Consider the following 12,556-nt stretch of genomic DNA (forward strand, 5'->3'; position numbering starts at 1 on the left):
TTCTATTCTATTCTATTCTATTCTATTCTATTCTATTCTATTCTATTCTATTCTATTCTATTCTATTCTATTCTATTCTATTCTATTCTATTCTATTCTATTCTATTCTATTCTATTCTATTCTATTCTATTCTATTCTATTCTATTTTGAATTTAAAAAATTATTTCAAAAAATTGTAAACCGGTTTTCATGCATCAAAATCATTATTGGAAATTTAAAGACAAAAGTAGGGTCGCGATTTTCAGCACTGGACCCACACTAAAAAAGCTGGCCACGCCTATGGTTATCACCACTGTTTTAAAACTTACATGACATATTATTGATAAGTTGAGCTCTAGGGCAATGAGTTCAAACGCTTCTAATGTAATTTTTAATTACGATAATATAATTTGTTGTAAAGCGGCAATTGGTTTGTGACAATAAGTTATAAGAAGGTAAATATTTTAAATATAATATATAGTTCTACATCAAAAAACACAAACTACGAACAAATTGAACATAAATGACATAATAATCAATATTAATGTACTAACCGCATGCTAGTTAATTGCTAACTACATAACTTACTTACTTATTCCTCTTCACTCCATGCGGAGCATAGGGCGTCAACTGTCTGCCTCCATTCTGTCCTATCCTTGGCACTAATCTTTATTTCTGCCCAGGTTTTCCCAATAGCATTAATTTCTTTCTCCACACTTCTTTTCCACGTTTCTACGGGTCTACCTGGTCTTCTCTTGTCATGTGGTGTGTATTCTAGGGCTTGCCTCGCTATGTCTGTATCAGGTCTCCTTAGTGTGTGCCCCATCCAACATCATTTCCTTTTGCATATTGTCTTAGATATAGATTCCTAATTAGTTCTTGTCCATAACTCTTGGTTTGATATGCGGTTTTGCCAGTAAATGTTAAGAATCTTCCTTAGGCATTTATTTATAAACACTTGCATCTGTCCGATACATTTTCTTGACACTTTCCAAGTGTCTGCTCTGTATAATAACACAGTCTTCACGTTGCTGTTGAATAATCTTATCTTGGTTTTACTTGTCATCTGACGTGAAGACCACATTTTCCTTAGCATATTGAATGCTATTCCTATTCTGAGCTGTTTTGAGCTATTCCTATTCTCCGTTTTACGTCCTCCTCAGTCCCTCCTTTGTTGTTCAAAATACTACCCAAGTAGTTAAATTTCTCTACCGTTTATAATTCCGTGCCTCCCAGTGATATTCCCATTTCTCTTGGTGTAATTATTTTCATTATCTTAGTTTTCTGACGTTTATTCTGACGTTTTTCTGACGCTAACTACATAAGTACATCGGAAAACTGGTTGCAAAACTTGCAGAGTGCTCGTGCTCACGCAATAATAGGATGAGGTACTGTAAGAAATCTTCTTCTTTTCTTTTACATACGTTAGATCTACGACCTTTGTTAACTGGGTAATATTTATTCTTATTTGTGATTCTTCCTGGGAGCTGTCTTCAATTTGGTTTCCCATCTCTTACAAGTTCTTGCACTTCTATTTTCTCTTATTATCGTTACACGTTGATTTCAATTTCTTTTTCGTTCTCATCTTAATCTCACTGCATCTTGAACATCAAATTTTTGTCTGATATTCTCGTTTCTTACTCATACACCATTTATATTTAATTTGTTACTACGCAAACTGCAAAATAAGTGAAAATCGTTATTTGTTAATAACTTTTACTAAAACTATCTTAGAACTTTAGTGTTTCACCCAAAGTTGGGTTTAAGAGTTATTCTATTTGTTTATCCCAGAGACCTTTATTTTGCAATAAAACAGAAAATAATGAAGGGCAATTCTGAGAATGCCAAATGAAAGTAGAAGAGTGATAGTATCAAAATGTATTAAAAAAAGATAAAAAAATAATTAATATAGTCAAAAATACTAATGCCAAATTTTTGAAATTTTGTAGTTCATAAACATTTAGAATAACTTTAAAAATATTGTCCGTAGAAACAATATTTTTATGTATTCGAAAAGATAGTAGGTATTTTAACACGAATTTTCAAATAAAAAAATTTAGCCTGGGTTCATTTGGGACAAAGTTAGCCATATGTTTTTTTTTTAATTCACAGCTAATTTGTTTATAATAATTAAGGAATCTCATTAATGCCATTTTAAAGAATAGGATTTGTATTTTTTCTTAAAAAATTTGCACAAACATTGTACCTTCACAGCACCCTCTACGATTTTTCAAAAATGTAGTTCAAACGATTACCAGGGGGAACCTACAAATCCACTTAGTTAAAATACCGAAAAAGCGATTTCAAACGAATATAATTTTCTGTATCTCCGGATCAACTCAATGGATTTTGATCTACCTTTTTTTAATTTGTATGTGATTTCTACATACATTACAAATATGCAATTTGTTTATAAATTTATTAATTAATTAACAGTCTAATTTGTTTAAGCAATTCTTGAAAAAATATTTTTTTTACAAAAATCTATTTTTTTTTTATCATAGTATCATTAATGATCATAGAAAAAGTTAAAGTACACTTTAATAAATAAATGATTTTTATTAGATAATTATTTATTGAAGATAATTTATTTATTAAAGTATACCCTAACTTTTTCTATGATTAATAACGATAGTATGATTAAAATCATGGATTTTTGGGAAAAAATTATTTTTTCAAAAATTGTTTAATCAAATTAGACTGTTTACTAATTAATAAATGTCTACACAAATTGCATATTTGTAATGTACAGAAAAATTACATACAAATTAAAAAAAGAACGATCAAAATATATTCAGTAGATCCCGAGGTATATAAAATGATAGTAGTTTTAAGTTGTCTTTTTTAGTTTTTGAACTCGTGCATTTATCGGCTCCCAGCTCCCCCTTCACTTACCACGACTAGTCACCAATTGAACTACATTTTTAAAAATTCGTGTAAAATACCAGCTTTTCTAATATGTAAAATGATTTTTTCTACGGACAATATTTTTAAAGTTATTCTAAATATTTATAAACTACAAAATTTCACAAATTTGGCATTAGGATTTTTGACAATATTAGATAATTTTTTATTTTTTTTTTAGTACATTTTGATAGCATCAGTTTTCTACTTTCATTTGGCATACGCAAAACTGCCCTATCTTCAATATTTTCTGTCTTATGTTATTGCAAAATAAAGGTTTCTGGGATAAACAATTCGAATAACTCTTAAACTAATGAATGGATCTGTTTCAAATTTTGAGGGTTTGTTAAGTACCCCAATACCCTCAATTACCCTTGTTAATTACCCAACTTTGGGTAAAACACTAAAGTTCTAAGGTAGTTTTAGTAATAAAAGTTATTAACAAATAACGATTTTCACTTATTTTGCAGTTTGCGTAGCAACAAATTAACTTTTTAACTTTAAAAATCGGCATTTTGAAGGTTTTTTAATGTTCTAAAAAATTAAATTTTGTAATTTTATGTCAATTTAACAATTTAGCTCTTGAATGGGGTGCAAAAAAATCGAAAATATGGCGATTTTTGCACTAAATTGTTAATAATTAAAAAACGGACGCGAACTCTAGGCAGGAAACAGGTAGGTTTTCATCCTATAGGTATACAATAACTAAAAAAGTAGTCAGCTACCTGGATCTTTGAGTATCCCGAACATGGTCTATTTCTAGCTTATTACCCTGGAGTACTATTTTCATGATTAAGAATATGAATTGGGTTAGAAACTAATTTATTGAGTTTTATCTATCCCGAATAAAGTACGTGCCTCCTAGTTGGCGGGATACGGGCAACAATAAATTTGCTTATAGGGCAGTATATCCCTACTTATACAGTGAGCACGTAAAGGTTGGAATAAATTCATTTTCTCGAGAATGGATGATTTTAGAAAAATATCCCGAAACAGGTCAATTTTTATTTTTAAATTGGGACTTTTTGACATATGTATCATACTAGTGACGTCACCCATCTGGGCGTGATGACGTCATCTATAACTTTTTTAAATGAGAATAGGGGTCGTGTGATAGCTCATTTGAAAGGTAATTCAATTCTCTATTCAATAATATACACATTAACATAATTATTTATACAGGGTGTCCAAAAAAAATTTTTTTAATTAAATTTATTGACATAAAAAGAAAAATGTGTGTAATTTATTTAACTTAAAATACATTTTACTGCTATCAGAAAATAGGAAATAATGTATATTTGACAAATAAATATTGTTTTTTGCTAAAAATTCAATATTAAAGCCACCACCCACGTTCCTCTTGACAGTTTGAACATTTAATTTAAGCGAAAAGCAACGATTATTTTTCAAATTAACATTTTTTTCTGTTTTCTGAGAGCAGTAAAATGTATTTTGGACTAAATAAATTACATGCATTCTTCTTTTTATGCAGGAGCGTCGTTTGAAATTTTGTTTGGGGGGGGGGCAAGCACTATATATACAATACATTATATATGTATGATGTTATGATGAATATTGATGTATTTTCCGTAAATTTCAGTCATTTTCAGGGCCAGGGGGGGCAAATGCCCCCCTGGACGCCCCTGTTTTTATGTCAATAAATTTAATTAAAAAATTTTTTTTTGGATACCTTGTACAAATAATTATATAAATGTTTATATTACTGAATAGATAATTAAATTACCTTTAAAATGAGCTATCACACGACCCCTATTCCCATTTAAAAAAATCATCGATGACGTCATCACGCCCAGATGGGTGACGTCACTAATATGATATATATGCCAAAAAGTCGTAATTTAAAAATAAAAATTGACCTGTTTCAGGATTTTTTTCCAAAATCGTCCATTTTCGAGAAAATGAATTTATTCCAACCTTTACGTGCTCACTGTATATATACCTGGCCTATACGGAAAAACGCAAGCGGGTGTGGGGTAATACTGCACTTTGGTTGCATTGGTGGTGTATTGGCTAAATCGTGCAGGATATGATGCTGATAGAAGAGGCATTCAGGCATCAAATATCCAAAAAATCTTTTCAGGCCTAATAATGAAAAGACCTTCTCCAATGCAATAAAAACTTATAGTGAAATGATGGCATCTCCTGAGGTAAAATATTCCGGAAGTAAAATGAGCCCCCGCTAGGATTTCCGGGTGAGGACTATCTCAGGGGGAACACCATTACAGGTTAGAAAAATCAGGATAGGGTCATGGAATCCTGGTAGTCTTACAGGTAAGAGTCTGGAGTTAGTGTCTGGACGCGAACTCTAGGCAGGAAACATGTAGGTTTTCTTCCTAGGTCTACAACTACAATAACGTCTTACAGGTAAGAGTCTGGAGTTAGTGGATGCGCTCAAACGAAGGAGAGTTCAAATTGCTTGCATTCAAGAAACTAGGTGGAAAGACAAAGGACGAAGAACTAGGCGAAGGATACAAATTGTGGTATGTAGGGAGTAGTAATAGTAAAAATGGAATTGGTATAATTGCTGATAGTGAAATGAAAGATAACGTAGTAGAAGTTGTAAGAACTAGTGATAGAATGATGTCAGTGAAATTTGTAATTTATAAAGAGGTATTGAATGTTTTGTGTGTGTATATCCCTCAAACAGGTCTGGGTGAGAATGAAAGACGAGCTTTCTATGACCAATTAGGAGACGTACTGTGTGATATTCCATTAGAGGAGAAAGTTATAATAGGAGATGATTTCAATGCACATGGGGGCCAAACCAAGACAGGATATGAAACCATACATGGAAACTAGAAATGGCTTTGGAACTAGAAATGAAGCTGGAGATGATATGATTGAATTAGCAACAGCATTAGATATGGCATTTTTAACACATTCTGTAAAAGGAGAGAAACTCAACTTGTTAGACCCTTGTTACAAACACTCCCAAATAGACTATTTCATGATAAGAGAAGAAGACATACGTGAATGCAACGACTGCAAGGTAACAGTTAGCGAGACAGTAAGCCAACAACATATGCTGCTTGTTCTGAACATCGAAGTAAAAAGCGAAACTAAACAAAAATATCGGAGAGGAGCACAAAAAATCAAGTGGTGGATACTAAAGATGAGAAAAAGGGTCTATTCAGGGAAAGAATAGTAGAAAAAATATGTTCGAATATAAAAGGAAGCCCTAATATGATTTGGAGCAAAATGGACAGTATTATTAGAGACACTGCTATTGAAATACTTGGGAAAACGTCAGGAAAAAAGTTTGAGGATAAAGAGACTTGGTGGTGGTCAAACGAAGTACAAGGAAAAATAAGAGAAGGGAAAATTATATAAAAAGTGACAAGAAAACAGATCGGACATAGATCTTCAAAACTATATGGTCGCCAAAAAGGATGCGAAAGTAGCAGTAGCAAAAGCTAAAACAGAAGCGTATTCAAACCTATACGATCAACTTGATACCAGGGAAGGCGAAACAAAGATATATAAAATAGCCGAAACGAGTGCAAAAGAATTTTATCAGGTCAGATATATCCGAGATGAAAATAATAAAATAGTAATTCACGAAAAGAATGTCAAAAAGAGATGGAGAAAGTACTTTGACAGTTTATTAAATGAAGAATTTGACAGACAACCTGTAAAGTTAACGGAGACAGTAACAGTAATGGTCACCAAAATAACAAATGAGGAAGTGGCTCAAGCCCTTCAAGAAATAAAGAAAGGAAAAGCAGTCGAACGAGATGATATTCCTGGGAAAGTATGGAGAGCATTGGGAGAGACAGGAGCAAGTTGGCTAGCAGGTCTATTTTTAGAATTATGGAAGTTGGACAAATGCCAGACGAATGGAAAAGCAGTATATTAGTACCTGTTTACAAAAACAAGGGAGATATACAACAATGTACAAATTACAGGGCTATAAAACTACTTAGTTACACCATGAAAATATGGGAGAGAGTAGTTGATAGACGAATACGTGAAGAAACCGAAATATCCGATAATCAATTTGGCTTTACGCAGGGCAGATCAACAACAGATGCAATTTTCATTATAAGGCAACTAATGGAAAAATATAGGAATAAAGAAACAAACGCTCATATGGTATTCATTGATCTTGAGAAAGCATATGATAGAGTTCCTCGAGAGATTCTGTGGTGGACACTCAATAAGGAAGGAGTCCCTGGTGAATATGTAAAGATTGTGAGAGATATGTATGAGGGAGTAACGACTGGTGTTAGGACAGGTGTGGGAGAGACTTATAAATTTCATGTGAAGGTAGAATTGCACCAAAGCTCGGTGCTTAGTTCTTATTTATTTTCATTAGTTTTTGACCAGATAACAGCGAAACTATATACAGGGTAACATTCCACGGTGTTTAATGTATGCTGATGACGTAGTGTTAACAGGAAATAGTGAAAGCGACTTAGAACAAAAACTAGGAACAGTGGAGACAAGCTCTAGAGGAAAAGGTTTAAAACTTAGTAGGACAAAAACAGAGTATTTGGAATGTTCATTTAGAGATACTACAAATAAAATGGTATCTTTAGATGGTGAAATGATTGTGAAAAGCAATAGTTTTAAGTACCTAGGATCGGTATTACAGAGTAATGGAGAAAAAGCTGAAGATGCGTGCAGTAGAATTAGGTCTGGATGGATAAAATGGAAGCGAGTGGTGTGTTGTGTGACAAAAAAATTCCAATCAAGCTGAAGGGAAAATTCTATAAAACAGCCATAAGACCGGCTATGATGTACGAAACTGAATGTTGGGCAGTGAAAAAGAAAGAGGAACAACGAATGCATGTGGCGGAAATGAGAATGCTTAGATGGATGATCTGGAGTGACAAAAAAGGATAAAATTAAAAATGAGTATATTAGAGGAAGTCTAGGTGTGGCACCAATTGAAGCCAAAATGAGAGAGCATAGGTTAAGATGGTTTGGTCATGTTCAACGACGAGACGTTGATTCCTGGAAAGAGTAGGAGAGGAAGACCAAAGAAGACCTGGGGGGAGACGATTAGGCAGGGCATATTGGTAAAGGGGATTAATATTGACATGACGCAAGATAGAATTGTGTGGAGAAATGCAATTAGGTAAGCCGACCCCGCATAGGGATAAGGCAAAGAGAATGATGATGAATTCTCGTTTCTTACTCCATTCCGTCTAGTTTTCTCCTACTATAGATTTTAAAGGCTCCCATTCACGTTGAGATCGGTATCGAGGCATGTCGCAAGTATCAGTATCGCGATACAAATCTCATAGTGTATTTGGTTGTCTCAGTATCGCTGTATCAGTATCACAACTCTCTATCTTCGTCGTCTACAACTCCCATCATCACCTCATCACCGTCTGTATCACTGTCGTAAAATAGATACAAATCTCATGATACGTGTATCGCAACTTTTCACTTAAAAGCCCCCATTCACGTTGAGATAAGTATCGATAGATGTCGCAAGTATCAGTATCTCGATACAAATCTCATTTGTAGTGTATTTGGCTGTCCCACTATCGCTGTATCAGTATCACAACTCTCTATCTTCGCCGTCTACAACTCTATCGTCATATGTATCACTGTCGTGAAACAGATACAAAACTCATGATACGTGTACCGCAACTTGTCGCGATACCTGTATCGATACCGATCTTAACGTGAATGGGGCCCTATAGAGAGTTTTGATAGTGATACAGCGATACTGACACAGTCCAATATAATATGGGGTCCCATTCACGTAGAGGACGGTATCTATACATGTATCGCGACAAGTTTCGATACAGCATCATGAGATTTGTATCTGTTTCAAGACAGTGATAGAGACGACGATAGAGTTGTAGACGACGAAGATAGGTAGTTGTGATACTGATACAGCGATACTGAGACAGCCAAATACACTACATATGAGATTTGTATCGAAATACTGATACTTGCGACATGTATCGATACTGATCTCAATGTGAATGGGAGCCTTTAGTATTTTAGCAGGTTTTATAAACTCTATATATCGTTTTGCCGGGGCCAAATTTTATTTAATGTAAGTATTTATATATTTACTCAGATCACTACCTAGTGGAAAGTAGAATAAGAGCCAGAATCTCAAACATTAAAAAAGAAAATGGATCCAAAATTGAAAAATATGAAATAAAAAACTTAGAAAGCAACAGCAAAAGGACCAAATACAAAGAATATATAAAAGGGAGGCTAGAAAACAGACAAAAGCACGAGGATATAAACAGAGAATGGGAAGCGTATAAAAACATCATACAAGACGCTGCCAAAGAGACCTTGGGTCTACAAAAAAAGGTCAAACCGACTGAAGGGAAGTGGTTCGATGAAGAGTGTCGTCACATAACAGAAAGAAAAAATAATGCATATCAATGACTACAACAACGACATAGAACAAGACAGGCAGAGGAGGAATATAGAATGCTAAGGAGGGAAGAGAAGAAAATACACCGCAGAAAGAAAAGAGAACATATAGAAAAAGAACTCCAAGAAATTGAAGAATTAAATAAACCAACAGAAGCCAGAAAATTCTACCAAACACGTAACAAAAGCAGAAAAGAATTTAAACCAAGAACAATGATGTGCAGAGAAAAAGAAGGAGATATAGTAACTCAACAGAGTGAAATACTGCAAAGATGGACTGAATTCTTCAAAGAGAAGTTTGAACAAAACGGAGATCCACTATACGATGAAATTATACTGGATCAAACGGATACCAGAGAAACAATCCCCCCTTCAGAAGCTGAAATGCAAGAAGCAGTTACCAGACTGAAAAACAACAAGTCACCTGGATTGGACAGCATTAGCGCAGAATTAATAAAAGAAGGCGGAGACTGCCTATTGAATGCGATACACGAACTTATAGTGAACATATGAAATAATAAACAACTACCACAAGACTGGAATACCGGAGTAATCATTCCACTACATGAAAAGGGAGATCAGCTTCAATGTAACAACTACCGGGCAATAACGCTACTGACTGTGGCATATAAAATACTGTCAAATATTGTGTCTGAGCGATTGAGACCATATGCGGAACAAATAGTTGGGGGATATCAATGAGGTTTCTGCAGGCAGAAGTCTACAATAGATCAAATCTTCGTTTTGAGACAAATCTTGGAAAATACTAGTGAATTTAATATAGAAACACATCATCTCTTCATTGACTTTGAGAGTGCCTATGATAGTATCCATCGAGAATTTCTGATCAACGCCCTGAAAGAGTTTAATATTCCAACTCATCTCATTGAAATAGTAAAAGAAACACTTAAAGTAAAAAGCAGGGTTCGAATTCAAAACGCACTAACAGATACAACCCGTGTTAGAACGGGCCTACGACAGGGAGATGCCCTATCCTGTATTCTATTCAACATCACATTAGAGAAAATAATTAGAAAATCAAAAGTCAACACCAGAGGAACAATAATAACAAAAAGTGTACAAATATTGGCATTTGCAGATGATGTTGATATCATAGCTAGAAGCAAAAGAGAAATGATAGAAGCATTTAATGCTATAGAAAGAGCGGCACAAAACAGTGGCCTAAATATTAATAAAATAAAAACCAAATACATGAAGGCCAGCAAAATCGACAGGCCAAAGAAACCTACAGAATCTGACAAAATGACGTATGGCGCAGAAGATATAATTTTGAACTATACGCAGCATACAACGAACCCGACGTCATAACATCCATAAAGATCGGACGTCTGCTCTGGATGGGCCATGTTGAACGAATGTTGGAGACCGAAACACCAAAACACATAATGAAGCAAACACCATTAGGGAGAAGGTCAAAGGGAAGACCCAAACTTAGATACATGGAACAAGTGGAACAAGATCTGAAAACACTTGAGATTACCCACTGGAAGAACAAAGCAAGGAACAGAATGGCGGAAAATCCTAGAACAAGCCAGGACCCAAAAAGGGTTGTCGAGCTACTGATGATGATGATGATTTATATATTTATTAGTATTTTATTAATTTTATTTAATGTAAGTAATATTTAAATTATATATATTGGCATGCTATCCAAGTCATTTATATAAAATAAATGTGATTGAAGACGATAATTGCAACCATTCCGGAAAGCAGGGTGATCTCGATCATATCTTTTTTGAATGTACTAAGTTTCAACAGCATTCAAACTCTATAAAAATTTAATCAAACTTAATATGCATGCACCATTCAATATCCAGTCTCTGTTGGCTACAGGCTCACAACAAATATACAATATCATTATAGATTTCTTGTCAGCTACACGCACGGTCCTATAAGATTTGTACGCGGGAGTGAAATTTTTTATGATTTATGTTCAGATTTGCATTCTTTTTTATCATAAATGTTATATCACTTTATGAGAAACCCATCGTTGTTTTTATTGTATTATTATTGTATTGTGTTATTTATTATATTAGTATATTGATTCTGTTTAATTCTGTATTAGGGATAGGATTGTATATTTTGTATTTCAACTGGCTGAATGACTAATATCTATGCCATTAAATAAAAAAAAGTATAAAAAAAGTTACTTTTAAATTATGAATTAATTATTGTCAGGACAAAATTATATCGGGCACCCCTTGTTTTTTATAATTTTTAACATACTAAAGTACATATCAAATAATTTTTATCAAGAACAGGTCGATCTTATATCGGGTCCTCTACTATCTTCTTCTTCTTCTTGTTTTTGTATAGACACGACTCTGTCTGTTTTTTCAATGTGCCTCTAGTAAGTTGTCGTTCCATCGTTTTCGTGGTCTTCCCACTGATCGTCTTCCTATTGGGGAACCGTCTCTCGCTGTCCTTACTAGTCTATTTCTTGTCATTCGGCTTATGTGGTAATTCCATTATATTCTTATGTTTCTTACCCAATTATTAATGTTATCCACCTTGCATCTCCGTCGTATATCTGTACTTCTAGCTCTGTCCCATAGAGTCTTACCATCGATTTTTTGGAGGGTTTTCATCTCCGCTGTTTCCAGCAATCTTTTTGCCCTCTCTGTGTCGGAGTGTGGTTCTGCCGCATATGTCATATCGGTCTGATGACTGTTTTGTAAATTCTGCCTTTCATTTCTTTTCCGACATTTTTATTTCTCCACATTGTGTCATTCAGGCAACCTGCGGTTCTGTTTACTATATTCACTTGATCTTCCACTTCTGTTTCGGGCCTTCCGTAGCTAGATAGTGTGATGCCTAGATATTTAAACTCCATCAATTGTTCTATTATATGACCCTCCAGCTCCAATTTACATCTTATTGGATTTCCTGTTATAACCATGTATTTTGCCTTTTTTCGAGAAACTAACATGTTAAATTGGTGCAGCATACGTTATAAATCATGTTCACTTTGAGAGATTAGTATTGCATCTTCTGCATAGCAGATTATTTTAAGCTGTTTTTCTCCCATTTGGCATCCTTTTTTTGTACTTACTTTTTTTATTATTTCATCCATGATGAGGTTGAACAAAAAAGAAGGGTCAGATTAGCCTGGGCAGGATTTGGAAAATTAAAATGGGTCCTAAAGAATGAAAAAATACAACAATACTTAAAAACAAGAGTGTTTGACCAGTGCATACTCCCAATTCTCACATACGCATGCCAAACATGGACCTTGACCAAGGCAAACATGGATAAAATAATGAAGACACAAAGAGCCAC

The 12,556-nt window shown here is 34.2% G+C and overlaps 1 protein-coding gene across 1 annotated transcript in view; it reads left to right on the forward strand.

The window, feature by feature from the left end:
- The first annotated feature begins 305 nt into the window (after positions 1 to 305).
- Positions 306 to 12,556, forward strand: part of LOC114326638 (neuroglian-like) — a 122,625-nt gene continuing 110,374 nt past the window's right edge. The window contains exon 1 of the mRNA XM_050641221.1: positions 306 to 435. The gene's annotated coding sequence lies outside the window, so the exon portion shown is untranslated. The remainder of the gene's footprint in view (positions 436 to 12,556) is intronic.

Source organism: Diabrotica virgifera, chromosome 10 (assembly GCF_917563875.1).
Source record: "Diabrotica virgifera virgifera chromosome 10, PGI_DIABVI_V3a".
NCBI classification, from domain to species: Eukaryota; Metazoa; Arthropoda; class Insecta; order Coleoptera; family Chrysomelidae; genus Diabrotica; species Diabrotica virgifera.